A 20,575-nucleotide genomic window follows, 5' to 3' on the forward strand; every position below is an offset into this window, starting at 1 on the left:
ACTTTAATAAACTGACATACTGTACGTTAAGTGGGAGAATGTGACAATTTCTAAAAGTTCAAGTATGTACAGTAGCTGCCTTAGCGTGTGTAAGCCACAATTAAACAGGTAAAGGTTTATTCCATGCTGAAAGGAAATGGATAAGGAAAGGAAGACAATGTTTTGGCTATGGTACCTTCTTCATGTGTGAGGGAGGCAGTGGAACTACTGTAGCAGATAAAAAAAGCTTGGGAGAACAAAAGACATAGTGGTTAAGAAGGGGTGGACAGTAGGGAGCAAATGGGCATGATACAGGACAGAATGAGTGCAAACACTTTGTAGGAAATGACAGTCATCAACCTGGCAAAACCATTTAGAGCAAGGATAGAAAATTTCAGTGCTTGAGACCTAGATTCATTATATTCATTAGATTCATTATATGAACCATTCAATGACTTCATTGCAATCTAAACAGGTTATCTGATATATAAAATAAATGCAATTAGGCAATAGAGACTGAAGCTTAAATGAAAACCAGAGGATGCCATGCCCTGTGAAGACAGGAGTTGTGCTTCCCTGTTTAAGAGCATGGACATACAGTAAAATACAAAACCATGCTTAATTAAAATTAAATCTGCCTCCCCAAAAAGGATATAATATTCTAAAAGTATATCACCTATACAATAATGTAGGCTGCTGGATGGTTTAGAAGACAAAGTGATGTATTTGCAGTTTCATTTTATTCTCACCATTTTGTCACAGTTGTATTATGGTTACATACAGTACAGCTTCTCCAGTGCTTCATGTAAAACGTGGTCTGGGACAGTATACCCACCGTAATGCCTTGAATGAAACGACATAACCATGGTATTTGATCAGAACCAATAAACTAAAGTTTTCTATGCACCGTCCCCAAGCACCTTCTGTAAAACAATTGAGTAAAAGCCACAGGTGAAGGAGCATTATACAGTACCATGAGATAAAATATCAGACAACATGGAAGTTCTAATTATACTCAACACACTGAAAAATTAGACAGTCACAAAATCCTTAACAGTGAATTAATTCCCTTTTGAGTATGTGAGTATTGTGAGTGAATTGTCAAACTTTAAATGCCTTTGTATGGGCTTTAGCAGAATTTTAGCATTTTGATACATAAGTACGTACTTAGATATCACATATCTTTATTTAATGTAATGTACAGAGTATTTATAATGTCATGTTAAGAATTATTATAAGAAAGGCATCTGGAAAATTAACATAATTCTGAAGGCTACTATAAAAGTTCTACTATGTGTCATGTTTTAAAAGACTAATAAACTTACTCATTATAAAAACAATCTCCATTTCCTCACTTTCGCATTCTGTGTTACTCTTTGAAGATAGATTTTAAAATAGATCAGATGTCTCAGAAAAGGTTTGTCCTCAAAAAAGACTTTTCAGTAGGCTAACCCATGGGACATTGATCGGCTTTAAAGCAGTGCTTCTCTCTGGCAACAACAGCAGACAATGAGTAGAAAGAGGAAGTTGCCATCACAAAGACAGGGTCATGAAAGAATTGTCTGTATCTTAAACAGGGTTCTACAACATGAAAATGAGTACAAATACCATCAAAAAGAAAACAGATGTTAGGAAGAATACCATTTTCATTATTTTATCATAAATGGGCTTTTAGTTCTCTATTAAAAAATGTACAGAAGAATGTATGATCATCTGCATAAATTTAAAGATAAATCCAAAAACAATAATCTAATTGTCACAAAACTTTTTTTAAAAACCCTGGGGTTACAAAACCCACAGTTAAGCCTTATGTGCTACATATTGACCATATACATTTGCTTGTCCTATTTACAGAATTATACACTTAAAAGACCTAAATTTGGTATGAGAAAAAAAAAGAGGCTTATTTATTCATTGAATTCACTAATCATCAGCCTAACATCCAGCTCCAGCCTGCCCTCCCTACTGCTAGGAAGGTAAATACACACAGGCCAATAGACTGTGCTTTAAGCCTTGGTTTCCATGGCAGCTAATTGACAAAACTTTCTTTTTAGAGGAAATGTAGCCATAGGCTTGTGAACAAGGAATAGTACAGCAACTAAAAAGATTTTTATCTGTACTATAAGAATCCATGTTTATCTCTGAAAGCTTCTTTAGAAAGCAAAAAAAGCATTTTTTTTAAAAAGGGTCTTCAATCTTTTTTTCCCCCCTTTTCTAAATAAACTGGTCTTTTCATCTGAGCCCATGCAGAATCCATTGAGGGATTCAGCAGGAATAAATGCAACCCACTCAACTTGCTTGACTATTCAACTTCTCTGAATGCTTTCTTTGTGAGGGATGTTCCATTGAAAATTACTTCCTTTAGAGTTCCTTTTTTTAGACTTCAACAGATATACAGTAGTAGCTCTGATGGTTTTGGTTTATCTTCCAAACCCTTTGAGTAGCCATTTAATAACTGTAATACAAATTATTTGCAAAAATGTATGCAGATTCCTTTGTATTAAAATTACTGAACTGAATTTGCCTAAAAGGACAGTTTCAAATTTAAATTCAAATAATTAAATCAAACCCAAAATGTTTAGTCTTCCTGAAAAATAAGAATGCATGTTAAAGTATATCCATAACAATTTCCTGTAACCATTTAGTGGAATTTTAGATTTTAGATGGAAGGAACTGCGATTTGAAGAATGAATACAACATTCCATGTAGAAACAAGAAAAAAGTCCTATCTAAAAATTCAGATTCAAATACATCCTTCAAGGAACTGACTTGTACTTAAGAGTTTAAATTAAGTTTCATTTTTTGGCAAGAAATATTGATTTGACTGTACTTTAAGCTCATTCTGCTAAGCACAGTAGAAGTATTTTGCAAACAAACAAGAATCAATGGGCCTGTATATGAAATGAAATAACACTAAAAGTGCCTCCAATATTCATAAAAAGATTGTTTCCTTATATACAGTAGTAATACTATATACTGTACAGGCAAAGCTGTCTAACCATGATATACAGTACCTATTACCTATGGAATTGCCCATGAAAACCCACTAATTTTATACAGTATCAACAGAGTGAAGAGTCAGGTTTTTAACAAAAAGGAAAGGCATTCTTCTAAAATAAATATTTACCAATAGGTGAATTGTACAGTATTTCAGAACAAAATAACCATAAAGCCTGCAGGAGCAATTTGTAAGTCAATAGCCAGAGAGGCCTGTGGATGATTTTTGAGAAGTCTGTCCTGCAGTAGCCTGACAAAAATAAAAATTCAAAAACTGCTACTGCCTGTCAAATGTGACAAATTAATGAATGAAGTAATGCCAATATAATTAGCAATATAGTACTTTTAATATTCAATACAACTCTGCTGCTTAAATCAAATAAATGGAGAACATATTAGAATATAAAATTATTTAAAAGCTTAGTAGAGGACTCCAGTGCATTTCGGAAAACTTTCTGCATTGGTTTTCTTTGGAATTGTATCCTAGATCAATGTCACAATCTTCAGCAGGTTCTTTGTGCTATTTACAATTTATGTCTTGCAATATTATTGTCTCATACCTATTAATGTACATGCCCTTATCTTACAATTCTCAGTCTTGCAATGGAGGCTAATACAGTTACAAAGTGGTATTTATTAACATATATATTGAAGTGCCGCAGTCTATGTCAGTCTTATAAAGCAATTCTGTGTTTTCAAAGCACTGGACTTTCAAAGTCTTTTATAGGGGCATACAGGTATACACAGGCTTGAGGACCCAAACTGAATCTGTGATGTGGATGCCCAGAATTCTATACATTACATTGTTGAAAACATGAAGCTATGGAAAGTCTTTGCCCCACTGAGGAATGAAGAGGCATTCACAGGGTGATTATGTATAGTATAAGATGAAACTTTTTTGAAACCTTATCTTAGCATCCTGCCCCATGACTAAGCTCATTAAGGTGAAATGAGAACACACAGTATGGTCCATTTTTTGCTTTACAACAGCCTACAAAATCAACAAGCACAAAATATATGGGATTGTACTCTATAATTTATGTAAGGTACTATTTAGCATTTTGAAGTATGGACAAAATCCATATGAATTATTGATTAATCACCAGTTAAAGGTGTTCATCACTGTTCTGATTATTTTGGGCAAACTCATGATAACTGCTGTATAGCGCTTCAGTTGATACAAGAAAGCACCTGTATTACTTGTTAACTTAGGAATCTATTCTGTATTCCACCACTGACTTAATGACTTAAAAACTGATCAAGCACCATGAACTACTTTAGTCTGGAGTGGAATCTCTCAGCTTCCTGAATAACCATACCTTAAGGCTCTCTGGCTCATGGGAGAACAGGCAGGTTAGAGTAAACTAGCATCAGGTATCTCAATTTAAAACAGACACAAGGATGTCTCACTGTATTATATGTCACAATGTAATAGTTTTAGCCTTTAGCACCATGGATAAATAAGACAAGGCATTCTATTGGTGAAGGCCACCTTGGCTCACGCACAATGTGGAAAATGGCAGTTACCAGCAGCTGAGATAAGACATAGAGTCTGACAGTACAGTAGCACTGATAACCTTGGCTGTAATTATGAGCCCGACTCATTCTAATTAGTTCTGAGGCAGAAGAAATGAAAATGAATGGTGATATAATCCTAAAAGGGGAAGGAATCATCAGTAGGGGGCAAGCAATATATCTCTTTTAAAAGGCGCATTATCTAAAGAAATGCAAGGCTCACAGTGACAAAGTTATTATCTTCTAGCCAGCCAAGGTGAAGGGAAGGAAATCCTCTGGAACCAGACTTGGGTGAGAGTATGATGTGCCAGGGCAGTCTTTTTTATGCAAGTTGAGCTCATAATAAATGATCAGTGTCATAATGAATGATGAGTTCATAGTGTCGTTATTTAAAAGGCTTCAGAGAGGTGGGGAAGTCTTTCATTTCTTATCAAAGTGGCAAGATACAATCTTTTCATAACCTGCATGAGTAAATGAGGTGGCAGAAGTTCCTTTGAACAATGAGCTGCTGCAGCTAAGCTTTGTGCTTGACTGCTTGACTTCGGTTTTAAGAACTTTTTTAGCAGGAGATTTTAAACTCTGGATAACATACAACATGTCAAATGATGAGTGTCCAATATTGGAGAATCAGATTCACAATCCCCTCTCCCTTTATGCTAGTGAAGGGATTCAAGTCATGACCCAAACTAATTAAATGTTTGAAGGTATAAAATTTGAGGAAATAACAATGATGCCATTTGTTTTTTAAATGCAAGCTGTTACTGAGTCTAAGATTGCAAACATTCACTCATCTCTGGTGAAGTTAATGGATAAACAGTTATGCACTATTTTGTCTTCAAATGAAAATGCATTTTGAAAATACTCATAAATATGAACAGTATAGATAAAAAACAGTAGCTGAAAGAAACTCCAAGCCTATTTCATATTTACACCCAGAAATTAATATATACTGTACTGTATATCTTGTCCTGTGTAAGATAACCCTGGAGGTTCAGCTAGGCTTTTCAAATTGGTCTGGTCATTTATTCAAGGGGAAAGAGGATCCTGAATGCACCAGTGACCGAAGATAGCAATATCAGACCTTTAGAAGGAGGCAGTGATTAATGTGCTGCCATTGCGTAGCTTACTAGGAGTGTAGGTAGGTGACTTGTTATGCCCTCTGAGGCCTGGCAGGAGGTTTTGGGTTTTTTATCTGCCTGTGAGAGCTTCAGCAAGCAGGCCAACGAGCCTGGTGAGGACAAGGGAGTGTGAGTTAATTACAAACTGCAGAAAGACTGTCAGGTCCACCTCAGAACCCAATTAAAAAAAAAACTTGTCTATTATTTATCCCCTTCCATTTTAGTAACTTGTGAAATTAAGATACTAGAAAATAAGTGCTCATTTAACATACTGTAGATAACATTAAAGATTTTAATTAAAATGCTGAATGTCTACTGTACAAATAGCATTTATTTTGTATACTATGCAACAGAAGAGGTTTAGTACAGTATATGTTTCATAAAAAGTCAATCCTACTTTTAGGCTATAATTTTCCATACACAAAAATCACATTAATTTATAATTAATTCATCAACCCCAAACCCAATAATTACTTGCCATTCAAAATCACTAATAAAACATGGAAATTAGCCTGAGCTTTTTTGGGATTGCTTCCATATTTTATTCAGCTCCCATAATTGTAAATTAATACTTTTAGTTATGAATACTAAAGGATTATTTCACATAAATCCCACTAGAGATGTCATCTCTAACCTCATGAACATGTAATCATGTTTTGTTGTTTATTGCTTTGATTGTTTACACATATAAAATAAAAATATCTGTACCACTATTTAAAAACAAAACAAAGGTGATCTTGGTTTTGGCTGTGCACATGGCATTTTTGGCATTTCGTTTTATGGTTGGACTCATGACCAATAGTACAAACTCATGTTCTTCCTTAAAACAGTAATATGCAATATGACCTTTATAATTTAAGATAAATTGAAGATACTGTATGTTACTCTTGAGATCCTATATGTTACAGCCTTATTGCTGATGTTAGTTTGAACATTTCTATAGTCAGGCTTTTTTCCTCCCCTGCTTTAATGCCTTAAAACTTAGTTTTCTGTCCCCTCTGTTCTCCCTTCTCTGTTGTACCATAATACCGCAGGGGGGTCACAGCAAGCAAAACATAATCTTTGTCCTTTAATTGGACTTCCTAGCTTCTAGCAACTGGAAATGAAATTTGAATCAAGACTAATGAGCAATGAACAATAAAAAAAGAGGATAAATGGCTCAACACCAGTAGAAGAAAAAAGCTCCAGGAAGTCAAACAACTTTTTTCCCTTAATTCTCTGATGAAATGGGTAGCAAAGCAATCAAATTAAAGTTTTTGGCAACAGTTAAATGACTCATTAACCCAGCATTGAAAGGCAACACTGGTGGTAAAATCTTGATTAAAGTGATGAATCTGATACAATTCTCAGTAGCACCCATAATAGCTTACATTGAAAGCTATGAGAAACTTTCTTGAAGAAAAGCTGCTGTTATATGCTGATATATTATGGGAATATGCATATTAATTAGCTGTAATCATTTCTACAATTGTGAAATGACCAGCACTTATTAATATTCAAATGAGCATAATTCATCATAGCTACTTGCATTTATTCTAAACATTAATGAGAATTTCCTATAGGCAGTGCATGCTGCAAGGCTCCATGGCCGAAATGTCTTATCTTTTCAGCATGGAATAAACATATTACTTGTTCCTGTATTTGTATAGTTATAGTTATTGTATAGTTATAGGTCTGCTTTACTAGTAATAGTTACATCATATTGATCTGGCCTAATAAAATACAGGTTGATGAAGCAAAGCATGCTTAGACATAATCTGAAGGGCTCGGTTTATAGTAAAAATGATATTTCTAATTGTGTGCTTGTTTGGTATGGTAGAATATTTGACTCTACTGAAAGACTGAACGTCCTGACCATTAACTATTAATATCATTTAATTAGCATGTCATTATTAAAAGTTAGTTTGTGCCACAATCTGCAACTGTGAGACATGTCACAAGGCACAGGCCAATACTGACCATTGGCTAGATGTTGCAAATAGTACACAATGATAGCACTGAGCAGAGGCCAGCAAGATAGTTATCTATAAAAACACCTTTTGGAATTTTGTAATTTTAAAAACATACAGAAAACTGAAAATAAATATTAAACACGCTATTGATGATCAAGTTGTTCAGAATGAATTACATGACAGATTTAGAAAAGCTGTTTGTCTTAGCAAAAAAATAAAGCTAGCCAGCATAGCCCAATATTTTCAGATGTGTTAAATCAATACAAGTTGCTGTTAATCAATTTGAAGAAATAAATCATAGCAATTGACATCATTTTATACCTCTGGAGCAGCTCAATAGTGAATAATGGTATAATCAGCTCATGTGGCATTATCCACCATTCCAGACAAATGCTTGTTTTTGCCTAGTTGGTGTGGTTGTGGATGATTTATAAGAGGTTTTCCCCTAACAATGGATAACTTTCTGGATATGCCCACATTATATAGAAAAATGACTGAAATTACTTCACAGATTCTTCCATTGTAACCGTTTTGTCATCTTCAGTTCTTCCAGAAGGAATTGCAGCCTGCATCATTGTTATGGACCAGCAATGGTTTAAAAAAGTAAAACAAAGTTATTTATACACAACAAATTATCCAAGTTGACAGATATTCTGCTGGGCAATAATCACTGGAGTGGAAGAGGTATTATTCTACATTGCCAGGAGATGAGATTTTGCTGCCAATTTTAAATTGGACACTGCTTAAGAATCGACTTAAACAGCAGGAAGGGATCATTGTCAAATTTCTTAGCTATATTGTTTTTCTTAAGTGAGACAACTGTACCAGAGGATATTCACTACACATAAAAATACACCTTTTTTACATGCAGCCAAATAAGCACAATTTTCGTATCAAGAAACGGAAAATGTTCCAGAAATAATAGATTCAAATTCTGCCATTTCTAGCCAAAGTTGGATTATTTTGTGAATTATGCTGCTTTTTATACAGCAAGCTTGAAAAAAAACCTCAAAAGAACAGACCAATACAGTACTTGAGGTAAATGTCTGTTAAAAAATCAAGCTGATAGTCTACAAGATGTATTATTAAAACTCGTTGGGAAACAAAGCATAACAAATACTATAGAGCTTTGAAATCTGGCAATGAAATTTTAAACACAATTTAATATTAACATTTTTCAACTGAAAAATCTGCGCAAAACAAATTAGGAATAGTTGTAAGATTTTGTTAATTGTAGCTCTGTTAATGGTTTTGCAACACACAATTTAAGATTGAAGAAGGTGACAAAAACATATCCACATTTAATTATGTACAAAAAGTAGCTGTAAGACAGTACAGATAGATACTGTATGACTGCACTGTCCTGTTGGGCATTATCAGTGAAACCAAGTAGGATAAAATGTTTAGCCCTGTGGTTGCCCACTGGCATTTTATTGGAACAGCTGATTTTTAAGAAAGATAATAAACGGGCATCTTTAAAAAGGCAGCACCAATTATAGGTGCAATTGCTGGTAATGGATGATGGAATCTTTAAAGAGTCTTCTAAAAACAAAATGGCAACAATTTACAAATTTCACAAACTTTTTAACTAGGCAATGTGTTTGCATCTGCAGCAAGTTCTTTCTTTGGACAAGGACAAAGGAATGAAAATGTCATAAATGATAAAGCCTACTTAGAACACATTATGTAAAATATTAAAAAATCATGAATACTTAGCTAAATGCCACACTTAGCTACTTGCATATTGTACATTTCTATTTATTAGCTATCAGAATTTTCTTCTGAATAAATGTCAGATGATAATTCCATACTGACTACTTTTAAAGCAGCTTGACATACAGTACAAGACAAATGCTTTAGGTATTTTCTGTACTGGCATTGTAAACTGTAGTTACAAAACAATAAGAGACCTATATTCTGTACATCCTTTTAATCATTGGGACAAGCTCAAACTCAAAAACAAACTGTCATTAATAATGGTTATATTATACAGTGATTATATACTTTAGAGTTTTTAGTCACTGTCAGGTGCAGACATATATTCTTCACAAAAACTAGCACAAGGTCTACATTATACAGTAGTTTGTAAAATGTTCTACTATGTATGGATTTTGAAACAAATCTTTCATTTGTACTTACATCATCCACAATAGGTCTTATGCATGGCTTTAAAAAAAATAATTTGTACTCACATCATTCACACTCAGTCTTAAAAGTCGTGAATAAATAAGAAATCTAATGAATGAGATGGTCGTGAGATGAGATCAAAACAAGAAAAGATGCTCTCTCTTCCAATGTAATAATTACATCACAGGACCACAGTATTATCAGAACATTCTAACCTAATTAAAGCAAAACACTTCAGTCATCTTATTCTTACAGAGGACTGTTCATTATAATGGGATAACAAGCCATTTTATTGTGCTTTTTTTAAGCCTTGTGCTGAGAAGGCATCTTCAAAAGCAATTAAAATGAAACAGGCACTCAGATTCTTAGAAGATCTGTACATTGAGTGGTTGCATTAACTAGAGCTTGCTGAAGAGTAGTTTTGCTTAGATACACTTATTTTTGTCTTTGATTTTGCTGCTTAACAATTGCTTTACCACGGTAAATGGGGTATCTAAAAACATTGATTCTGTCTGAAACAGTTGAAATCACGCTTGTATTTACACTTCCATTATCGTAATTGAGGACTGCCTTATTTTTTAAAGCCTGGCTTTAAATAAACAATAATTTGGTTTCATCCGTCTCAAGCTACTAATATCTGTGGCAGTGGTTTCCAGCTTGAGTCCCGGAGGGCCACTGTCTACTGACTTTCATTCTAGCTGAGCTCTCAAGTCACTATGGTAAACCTCTCTTGCTCTCATTCAACTTTTTTCCATCTCTCTTCCACCCTATCCCCTCCTGTGCAATTGCCGGTTGGCTAAAGTTTCTTTTTCTGTATATAGTCTTAAGTCTTCATCCTAAGGCCAGGTGGCTGGCCCTTAAGAAAACAGGGTAAGAATTTCTCATACCCAATTTCAATAAACATTATTCATTATTCAAACATTTTTCATTGGTTATGTTCTACCTAACGACAATTCTGAACAAACAATAAACAGCTCTTAATAAGCATTTACTATTTCTGAAGAAGATGTGTGGAAATGACAATATGTCAGTTTCCACAATGAGCTTTAGTTCCTTCTGCTGATGTTCAGTTTAAATTTAAGCTCAACTGAATGAGGATAGTAAAATTAAAAAGTTCCATTCTACTTTTTAAAATCTGCAAGGCAGCAATGCTAAAATAATTTCAATGTTCACATTGCACAATATCACAACATGAATAGGTAAAAAAAACGTTGTACAGTATGTGGACAGTGTTTATACAGAAAATCAGCATTATGTGCATTCATTAAAAATCTTTACTGAAAATGACACCACAAAACCAAGGCTTAGCTGGGGCTACAGTACAGAGCAAAACTGTTTGCTACTGTAAACGATTTCAGTCAAAGAGTTTAGAAGTATAGCTCATTTTAAAACATTTCCAATATCTTGTATCAGATTTTCAGATATTGGACGATTTAAGATTTTACTTCCACAGTGAAAAGTAGTTCACTATGTGTTATCATCAGCAGATATATAATTTAAATTTGTATCTCAAAACTACACCCTAATTATTAACCTATATTGTGAAAGCTTTTCACAAAGTCAAGAAAAATTACAGTAGTCAATCAACATTAGTTTTGTGCATGAAAATAATCAGTCGTCATCTTCAGAAAAACTGGGCAAGTGTTCCTCTGTGAACACAAGCACTATCTAAATTAAAAGGCACAGCTAAGGTAATTCAAGTCTGCTATCATGATGTATGTGTATGCAAAGTGGATTTCATAACCTTAGAATTGTTAGTCTGAATGATCATCTTAGTGTTTCTAAGAAGCTGTCCAAAAGTGTCTCACTCTATAATAAAGAAAATTAATCCACAAATACAAAGAGAGGAATTGAAAATGCATCAAATGAGCATCTGAACTAATAGCCTTTCTCACATGTTGAATACTACTCAATATATGTATATTACTTTTTGTTCATACAGAGATTTCACTTGGCCTTGTTTATTGTGCTCTGTATCAAGCACAGATTGGTCCTGGCCTTTGAATCACTTTTTGTACTGCACCACCATATTATACAATCCAACAATCCAGAGGTCTCTCTGCACACTGTCCTGCATGCTTCAATCAGCAACTAGGGCCATGTGTAACCTCAGTGAATCCTTAAACTGTTCCAGTGATTTATCACATCAAACAGCAACATGATCCATTAGTCATCATTTCAGAGAAACATTCACACATCTAGGACAGGAAATTTCCAACTCTGGAGAAAATAAAATGGTGTTTTATTTAGCAAAAAAGCCACCTCATCATATTTAGCCAGACTGTCCTAGAAGATATTTTTCCAAACCATTTAAGCTCATAAAACTGCCTGTATTTAACAGGATTCAATGAGACAATATTTTATACAGACTCTCAGCAGATTCCTTTGTAGAAATTAGTTGTGCGTAGTGCACTTTCGTGTGTAAATTTCACACATTGTAAAATATATTAAATGGTTTAGTCAACGGGAAAACATTACTTTAACCTGTGGCTGCAACATCATAAAGATAATGACAACCAAATCAAACTTTCTGTACAACAGTCATTCAATATTGCAAGAAAACCTAACACGAATTAAAGGCAGGCTATGAATTTGTGATCCTCCAATACACAGAGCTTCAGGTGGAACTCTGAAAAACATGCTGATCCATTTATAGCATCAAGAATATACAGTTCTTGAGTGTATAAATTACTTAGCTTTAGATTTTTTCTATCTCAATAGAAAGGTATACAATAAGATGAGGTCATTTGCCTCACCTTGTTTATCTGATTACTAGTGTCTTTCTTTTTGAGAAACTCATTCAGTTCTTTCCTGAAAACTGGTTTCAGAAACATGGCTGAGCAGTTCATTGCAGACACCAACAATCCTTTGTGTTAATAAATTCTTGCTTGCTTTATATCCTGAAGGCACACCTGATTTATTTCAAATTCAAGTGTCTACTGGTCGTTATTTTTCAGGTGGACAAGAATAAGAACTTTGTGTAAACTGTACCAGTACCATTTGTGATTATGGATACACATAAAAATCTCCTGTATCTACTCCTCTGTGGAAACTAAACAAATTGAATTAATTTATGCCATCCCTGTATGGCCAGCAATTAAACCAGTTGTTTAGCATTGTTCTGAAAGTTGTCCATTAGATTTTTCATGTGAGAATAGCACCTGCAGCCTTTTTCACACACCTTTTTAACAGCATTATGTACAATACTAATGACACATTAAAACAGAAAGCTGTGAATTATCCACTTTAATTGTTAAAAGTTCATTGTTTCATAAAAGCACTTTTAGAGGGTAAATACACTTTATAAATGAGAGAAGGGAACTCAGCAATGCTGCAGACATTTAGGGGTTAGTGTTATGCTGGAGAGAATGACACTCTTATCCTTCAATGAGTTCAACTGCTTTATGCAATACCCTTAAACTCAAAGACCACCTAAAAGGAAAACTAAGAAAAAAAAAACACTAAAACTGAAGCTAGCTAAAGAGCAGCAAGGACACAGTACAGCAGCATCATCATCAACATGCAGTTTAATAGCCAGCTCTGCTGGCATCCTCCCTCCTCTCTTTGCCAACATTCTGTTGTAGAGTAACAAAGTGAGATTAACATCCCTGTTAGATCTCAGACCTGTGCATTTTTAATTAAGAATAAAAGAATGAAAAAAATAAAAGGAAATTAGACACTGGAACTCAAATATTTGATGTATTATGAGAATGCTTGCCAGTCTTCAGTTGTTCCTGGTAATTGAATTTGCTGTGCTAAAATTGGCAATTAAAGAATGACAAGGAGGAAAAATGGCACACAAAAACTGCTGATGTGTTATAAGTGAAGTCAGTAGGGACCACGACGGATTTCCTGCACACTAAAACTTACTAATGTGGACCATAACTGATCAAACCATAGGACTCTCACTATCTCATTATCAAGGTTCAGGCCTTGCGGGATCTTAAGTTCTATACAAATGCAATCTTTACAATGAAAGGAGCTCAAAGCATTTCATATACTGTATAGGAGGGTCCAAATTCATCCACTGCTGAAAAGCATGTTAGATAAGGAACTGAGAAATTACTTCAGTTGGATCATGGTTGAAATGTTTAGGTTGGCCAACACAGAAAATAGCAAAGCAAAGTGATATGCGATCTTTAATGAACTCAGTTTAATGTCTTATCTGAGGAATCTCACCTCCTACTGCCCAGTGACCCAAGTCAGCAAACTATGGGATTGATTTAGACATTTTGTTTCAGAAGGAAGAGCATCACCTGCCAAAACTATTGACAGAAACTGACTACTGACTAGTACTAGTAGTACAGACTAGGCCTGAGTTTACTTTCTGTGGTTTAAAATACGAAACCTGAATTAGAAATCATGTGAACACTGGTTATCGCAACATTTGTAAAAGCTCCTTTTTCTCTGAAGGTGCTCTTCTCTTCCAGATAGGTACTTTATATTTTGCCTGTAAGAGAAGAACTACAAATGAAAGGAGACCAATTGCATCATCTTCCTTATTTTACTGCTAGCACTAAATCAGATACCTTATCCAACTGTTTCTTGAAAGACAATGGGGAATTGACTTCAATATCCCGACTTACCAGATTGAACCAGACTGTGCAACCATTTACTCTATGTAAAGGGGTGCTTTTCCATTCTACAGTATGTACACAGTTTAATCATACATTAAGTCAATAACCTTGCTATCCAATAACATACTCTATAATCCACTTTATATGAAAAGGAACTTGTTAAAAAGTCATTTCCCCATCATTGTCATTCATTTTTACTAAATCTACTGTATATACTGTACTGTACAGTAATTCCATTGTAGAAATGAGTAAAATATATAATTGTTGTACAGTATATACAGTATGCAATAGCATAAGCTGTAGCATACAGATTCTTAGCAAGAGGGGAAAGAAAACACTTGCAATCTGTATTTTCAAAATATTACTGATACTGTACTTCATTTTTAAAATTTGAACTGTTTCATCTAATTAATATGTATCATTACAAGGAATCGGCTCTCCATGGTTCACTTAATAAAATTAGAGAAGTTAATGTTTTCTGGGCCTCGTTATTTAGCCGTGAAATTAAAACAACTTACACAGTTGGTATACTGTAGTTCAGTTCCCAGTGAAGGCAAATAGCAGATCATTTAAAAATATATTTAAGGAAATCAAAAGAGAAACTGGTTTCTTTGTCTGAGGCTTCTGTACTACTACCATTGTGTTGATCCAATATTTTCATTTTAGACCTTGAAAGTGTTATTTTATGTAGTCAATGTGTTGTGATTTGGAGTCGCACGCTGAAGGAAGTGGTTTCTCTGGGGTATGATAAACTGCTTCAGATTATGAAAAAGGTAATATTGCCCACCCACTGCTTTTGGGCTTCGCACCATCCAAAAAGTAACACCATTTTCCTGGCGAGAGCCCTGCAAAGCCATACTCCAGCTCAGTAATACCCAACCTGAGATTTCCCCGCAGACAGAAACTACCCAAGAGGCTGCTACAGTATATTCAACATTGCTTCCCAACAGTTCTCAGCTCCATCATTCTACTGCACTGAACACCGTGTGGAAGAAAGACTCATTGAGTTCTAAATATGGCACACTATCACACAAAACATTCTTTGACCTTTTAGATTTTATCGACATTGCTTTCTGACAGATTTCGAGTCAAAATGATTTCTTAATTAAACTTTAGAGAAAGCTTTTTTCAGAGTCAAGTTCAATTATTTCCACTGGGTAGCTTAGATGAATCTTTTACTGATGAGCATGAGGCACGGAAAACATCATCTATAGATAACGTAACTGCGCCTGTTTAAAATTAAGCCAGCCATGGAGTTGGTAAAGGTTTACAGTATTTCTCAGATATTGCCTATTGTTTCATAACAGAAAATGACTGCCATTCTAACAGATTGCTTTTCCATTTTTTCTGCAGATCCTACACAGTGAGGTAGAGGAAACGTATCCAGACCACATAGAACAAAAACTATTAAATAATCTTCTTTAATACAGATCATTGTGTTGCACAGGGGTTATGGGTGACTTCTTAACTGCTTATTTTAACTCTAAAAGGTAAAAAAGCCACACAAAAAAAACAGACATTTTGCTACAGTATTTGCACTGTACATACATTCTAGTTCCATAGTACCATCTCTCTCTGTTCATTAAACTACAAGCAAGCAGTGGTGGAATGAAACAAAGATAACTAGGGAACTGATTAATTGTTTATTACCAGGAGTCAAGAGGACCCCCTAATAAAACTATTTTTCAGGGCTTACAGAGTGAATCCACATTGAAGAGCTTCTCTTTTTCTGTTACAAAAGTATATAACTTTTGTAAAATTGCTTCTGATTAATATAAAAGTATGAAAATATAGAACTTTGCTCAAAATGCTTAGAAGTAGAGGCCCAATATGTATTGTTGACAATTTTAAATCAGCCATTATAGGCAACAGGTTGTCAAAACAATAGGCTAGATGCTGACTATTAGTATCTGTTTTGCCAATTTAAAGAACAGAAAATGATGACTCCTTTTGCCATCTTTTCAGGCTTCTATACACCTAATTTTGTTGTCATGGATGCTGCAAAATATTCCTTTTATTAGGCTTTTTCGGTATGAAACACTTTCACTTCATGATTTGATTTAGAGACTAGCAAAACAATTACCCACGATTGGATATAAATCACAAGTTGTCCCAGTTTGCTTCACTTTCACATCAAAAAGAAAACGAAGGCAACTTTAGTTCTGAAAGCACTTGAAAAAACCTTGATCACATACAGAAGAAAAAAAAAATAGCTGTAGAAATATGATAGCATGCGGAGAACAAATATCAAATGCAGTTTTTGCTCTCTTCCTTTCAATCAAATAAAGGAATTACATTACATTTTTGTATGCAGTGCTGTCATAGGGCAATGTAATGTTGATAGTTAATGTCTTCAAAGACAAAATATAGTATACTGTATAATTCTGTATTTGTTTTCAGAATTATTAAGAATTAAGTAGGTCCATCTTTTATTCTTATGTATGACAAAACTTTAACTAATATATGAATGTGTATACAGTACATGTCTGCGTGTACAAAGTAAATTAGCTTCAAGCAACTGAAAGGTAATGAGATAATATACCCCTAGTGGTTTATGAACAATGTAAGTTGAACAACCAAAGCACTTTCAGATTAGTTCACCTAAATTCACTGGGTTTATCCATAGCGTGTCAATAAAACATAATTGGATGAATTGGCTGGGAATAAATGTACTTTGCACAAGGCAATCTGCAGGCTTGCAGATACCTTCCACTAGGGTTAATGCTATTATTCCAGTGCAGCCCAGGACAATCAACAATGGAAAATTGGCTACTTTCACTCTCCAAGCAATATCAGCAAGATACATTTCCTACAATGGGGCTTGCGTCCCAATGAAGAAGCAATGCAATTATGATTCGGAGAGTGCAAAAAGAAATAAAAAAATCACACATACACAGGAGAATTTTGCTCGCTAACAATTAAACAGCTTCTGTGATTTCATTTTCAAATGAAAGAGGGGAGTAGGCAAAGCAAACAAACACAATAAGAACATTCCCATGTACATCTGACAAAGTAATAGTAATTTGACTCTCAGTACACAAAGATTTTCATTAAACAATACTACTATATATGACATGACATAAGGGCTGGACTACTATATGTGTATTTGGAATTATGATAAAAGGTGCATACTTTGGCAGAGTGAAAAGAACAATAGTTTTTACATTAACACATGTAGCTCAAAGCCATCATACACAATGCTATTTTTATTTTAAATAGTGCAGTCAAGTTGGTTTGAGATGGTTTATCTCAAAGACCCCTTGAAATTCACTTTGGACATGAATTGAATTAATGCAAGAGTCCTGTTTGAGTAATACTGCCTTGTTGCTGTTGTGTGATTGAAGGCAGTCCAGAAAGATGGATTGCCTGGAGAATGAGATGTTCTGCTTCAATAATTAGACGTTTCAGAGATAAATCAGATCCAAGAGAAATAGGCCAAGTATTTGAAGGCAAAGGGTCATCACATCCACCAGATCCAGCATAAATAAATAGGAAGAAATAACAAATGCATCAGCAGGCTGACAGTTGCTTGTGGTCAGGTGTATGCAAATTGCTTGCATGCTCCGAGGCCATGCAGGTGTAGCATGTTGAGAGCTGAGAAAAAATAACTTCTATGGTCCCGAAAACAACTGAGATGAACATTGGAACATTGCATTACCCTTGACAGAGCTGACAGAAGGCAATGTGTTGAGATATTATGGTGAGCATTATTTTGACTGCTGAATTCTTCAGGCCATGACCAGACAGCCTTTGCCAGCAGTTCCATGCGAAGAGTGGTGTAGTGTCTCACAGCTGCCTGTTGAGATGTTGATCTGGTCTATGCCTCAACACATCCAGCTTAATACTCAAGGAGATCATAGCCAATATTATCTTTGCAATGTTTTGTTCACATTGGGATGGATTTATATCCATAATTATCCACAGATTATATATCCACAGATTGTGTATTTTATGCCTGAATGCTAGATTTCTTCATTAGAATTAGAATTATATAATTTTCCAATGTAATCCATACATGTATTGGTCAGCCATCAGATTAATAGGGATTCCTGTACAATGTCTCCAGAATTATATTAATTCTTGTGCTGGATGCCTCATGGTATCTGTTTGCCGAGATGGGAGATACATAATTGCCATTGCTACTTGACAAAACAACAACTGAATTCTTGTTGCTTTATTTACTACATGCACCCTAGGAAATTGACAGCTATTTGAAATAATAGTTCAGTTGGGTAGCTGCGTTAGCATGCGTAGGCTGCAAAGGAAAAAGTAATAGGTTTATTCCATTCTGAAAAAAAAAGAAAGAAAACACAACGTTTCGGAGCTTTGGAGGAGCTTTGGAGGCCATGACACCTAAAGAAGGCTCCATGGCCGAAACGTTGTGTTTTCTTTCTTCTTTTTTTCAGCATGGAATTAACCTATTAGTTGTTTGTTTGAAATAATGTTAAGGTGGACCCTGTTGCTAGTAATCTTGTCAGCAACTATAATACTAAATGGAATAAGTTTGACACAGAGACACTCAAGACTGAACCAGAAACTGACCTGGAGGACACTACAGTGTCTTCAGGTGGTCTTTACTGTAGCTCTATGGTGATTTCCATTTTTTTTCTGAATTTCTTAAATTCTTTATCTTTATCTTAGTGTTTCACATCAGGTGTCCTACTGATCTTGTCTATCAACAACAACAGTAAAGGTACCAATTTGTTACAAAGTTTCCTGTTACTGGTTGTGTAGCAACAGTTCACTTTTTATTAACTTTCCCTTTCCCTTAAAATGGAACATTGAACATACAGAAACACAATGAAACACTGATTACACAAACAGTGGTGCACAATTGGATGAGAACCACCAAGCTATTAAATTATTTGGCCAGGACAGCTGGGGATACAAAGTCTCCTTGTTGTAACTATGAGAGATGCACTGGTCTTCCAGCAATCTATTTGCCAAGGACCTTGAGATAGCAGGTATTCATATGTAATGAAAATGCTGTGAAAATGAAAATTGGATGAATCCAATTTGTAGAATGTCCTAAAACAGAGGTTCCCAAATTGAGTCTTCTTGTTAACTATTCCAACAGGTTTTCTATATCAGTTGTACATTATAAAAAGCTTGGCCCCTGACAATCGTCAACCTGATTAAATTAAGGTAGATCATAGTTAATTTGTAATCCATTGCTGCCAGAGCCAGATAATCTGTAGCATTCCTATTCCCATGGATTTGAGTTGGGTGTCCCCATCATATAGTCCAATATTACAGTATACAGTATTTTAGTCAATTCTGTCAACTATTTGATATTTTTTTACATTAAACCTACAGATTTCTTTAAGAAAAGGTTATTTAATGTGGCACACTAAAAATAAGCAGATACTTGTACCACTGCAAAATACAGTATAACAATGCAAAACAAAATACCCTTAAGTCAACTCACAGCGGCGCAGGAAACGAATGAGGAATGGGTGACTTGCAAAGAAATTTAAATCAAGTCAGCATATCTTTTTCTTCTGAACAAGTTATTTTCCCCAAACTTAATAATCAAGTCAGCAACTCTAAACATGCTTTCCAAATTTAAATGTGAATAAAGTACTTGGTTTAGTTCATTTGCAAACAGGAAATCAATGATGAAAGCTCCAGAAAAAAAAAGTTCCCTCTCATTTCAAAGAGTAGCTTCAACTAACTGGAGGCTGAGATATTGACAGTCCCTAAGCAGTGGACAAAGAATGTACACCCAGTGCCACCCACATGCCAATGAGGAACATGATGCCCAACCCCCCCCCCCCCCCCCACCACTGCCTTGAGGAGATTAAGAACTGGCAACAAGTAGGAAGTACCTTAAAACACTTTCAATAATTGTTAAAACAGTTTTATCTTAAAGAAGCTGGATTTCTGCAGAAAATTAGTCTTTTGGCCTTTTTTATGAATAGTGTCACAACACCAGGTGTTCATTAACAAAAAAAAAACCAAGGGTTTTATTTAGATAATAAAGACAGAAACTACACCGTCCATAAATCCACAGTTTGGTTTCCTTGCTTCCTGCAACCCCCGCCCAGCCTCATTGATTAGTCTTATGCAGGTATTTCACTTACTGCAAAAACAATTCTCACAGTGTGAACTCATGTACACAGAAGTTCCGACATTCTAGTTAATGCATTTTCCAATTTTGACGGTCTGAGTTAGGTCATTTTTGACATTCAGATTAGTAACACTATCATTAAAAATATTAACTGAAATCGGTTGAAATAGCAACTCTCATCTTGCAATTATGTCATTGCAATAAGATGGTTTTAAGTGATGCTGCTAGTGGTTTAAAAGG

This window comes from Lepisosteus platostomus, chromosome 15 (genome assembly GCF_059453375.1).
Source record: "Lepisosteus platostomus isolate fLepPlt1 chromosome 15, fLepPlt1.hap1, whole genome shotgun sequence".
NCBI classification, from domain to species: domain Eukaryota; kingdom Metazoa; phylum Chordata; class Actinopteri; order Semionotiformes; family Lepisosteidae; genus Lepisosteus; species Lepisosteus platostomus.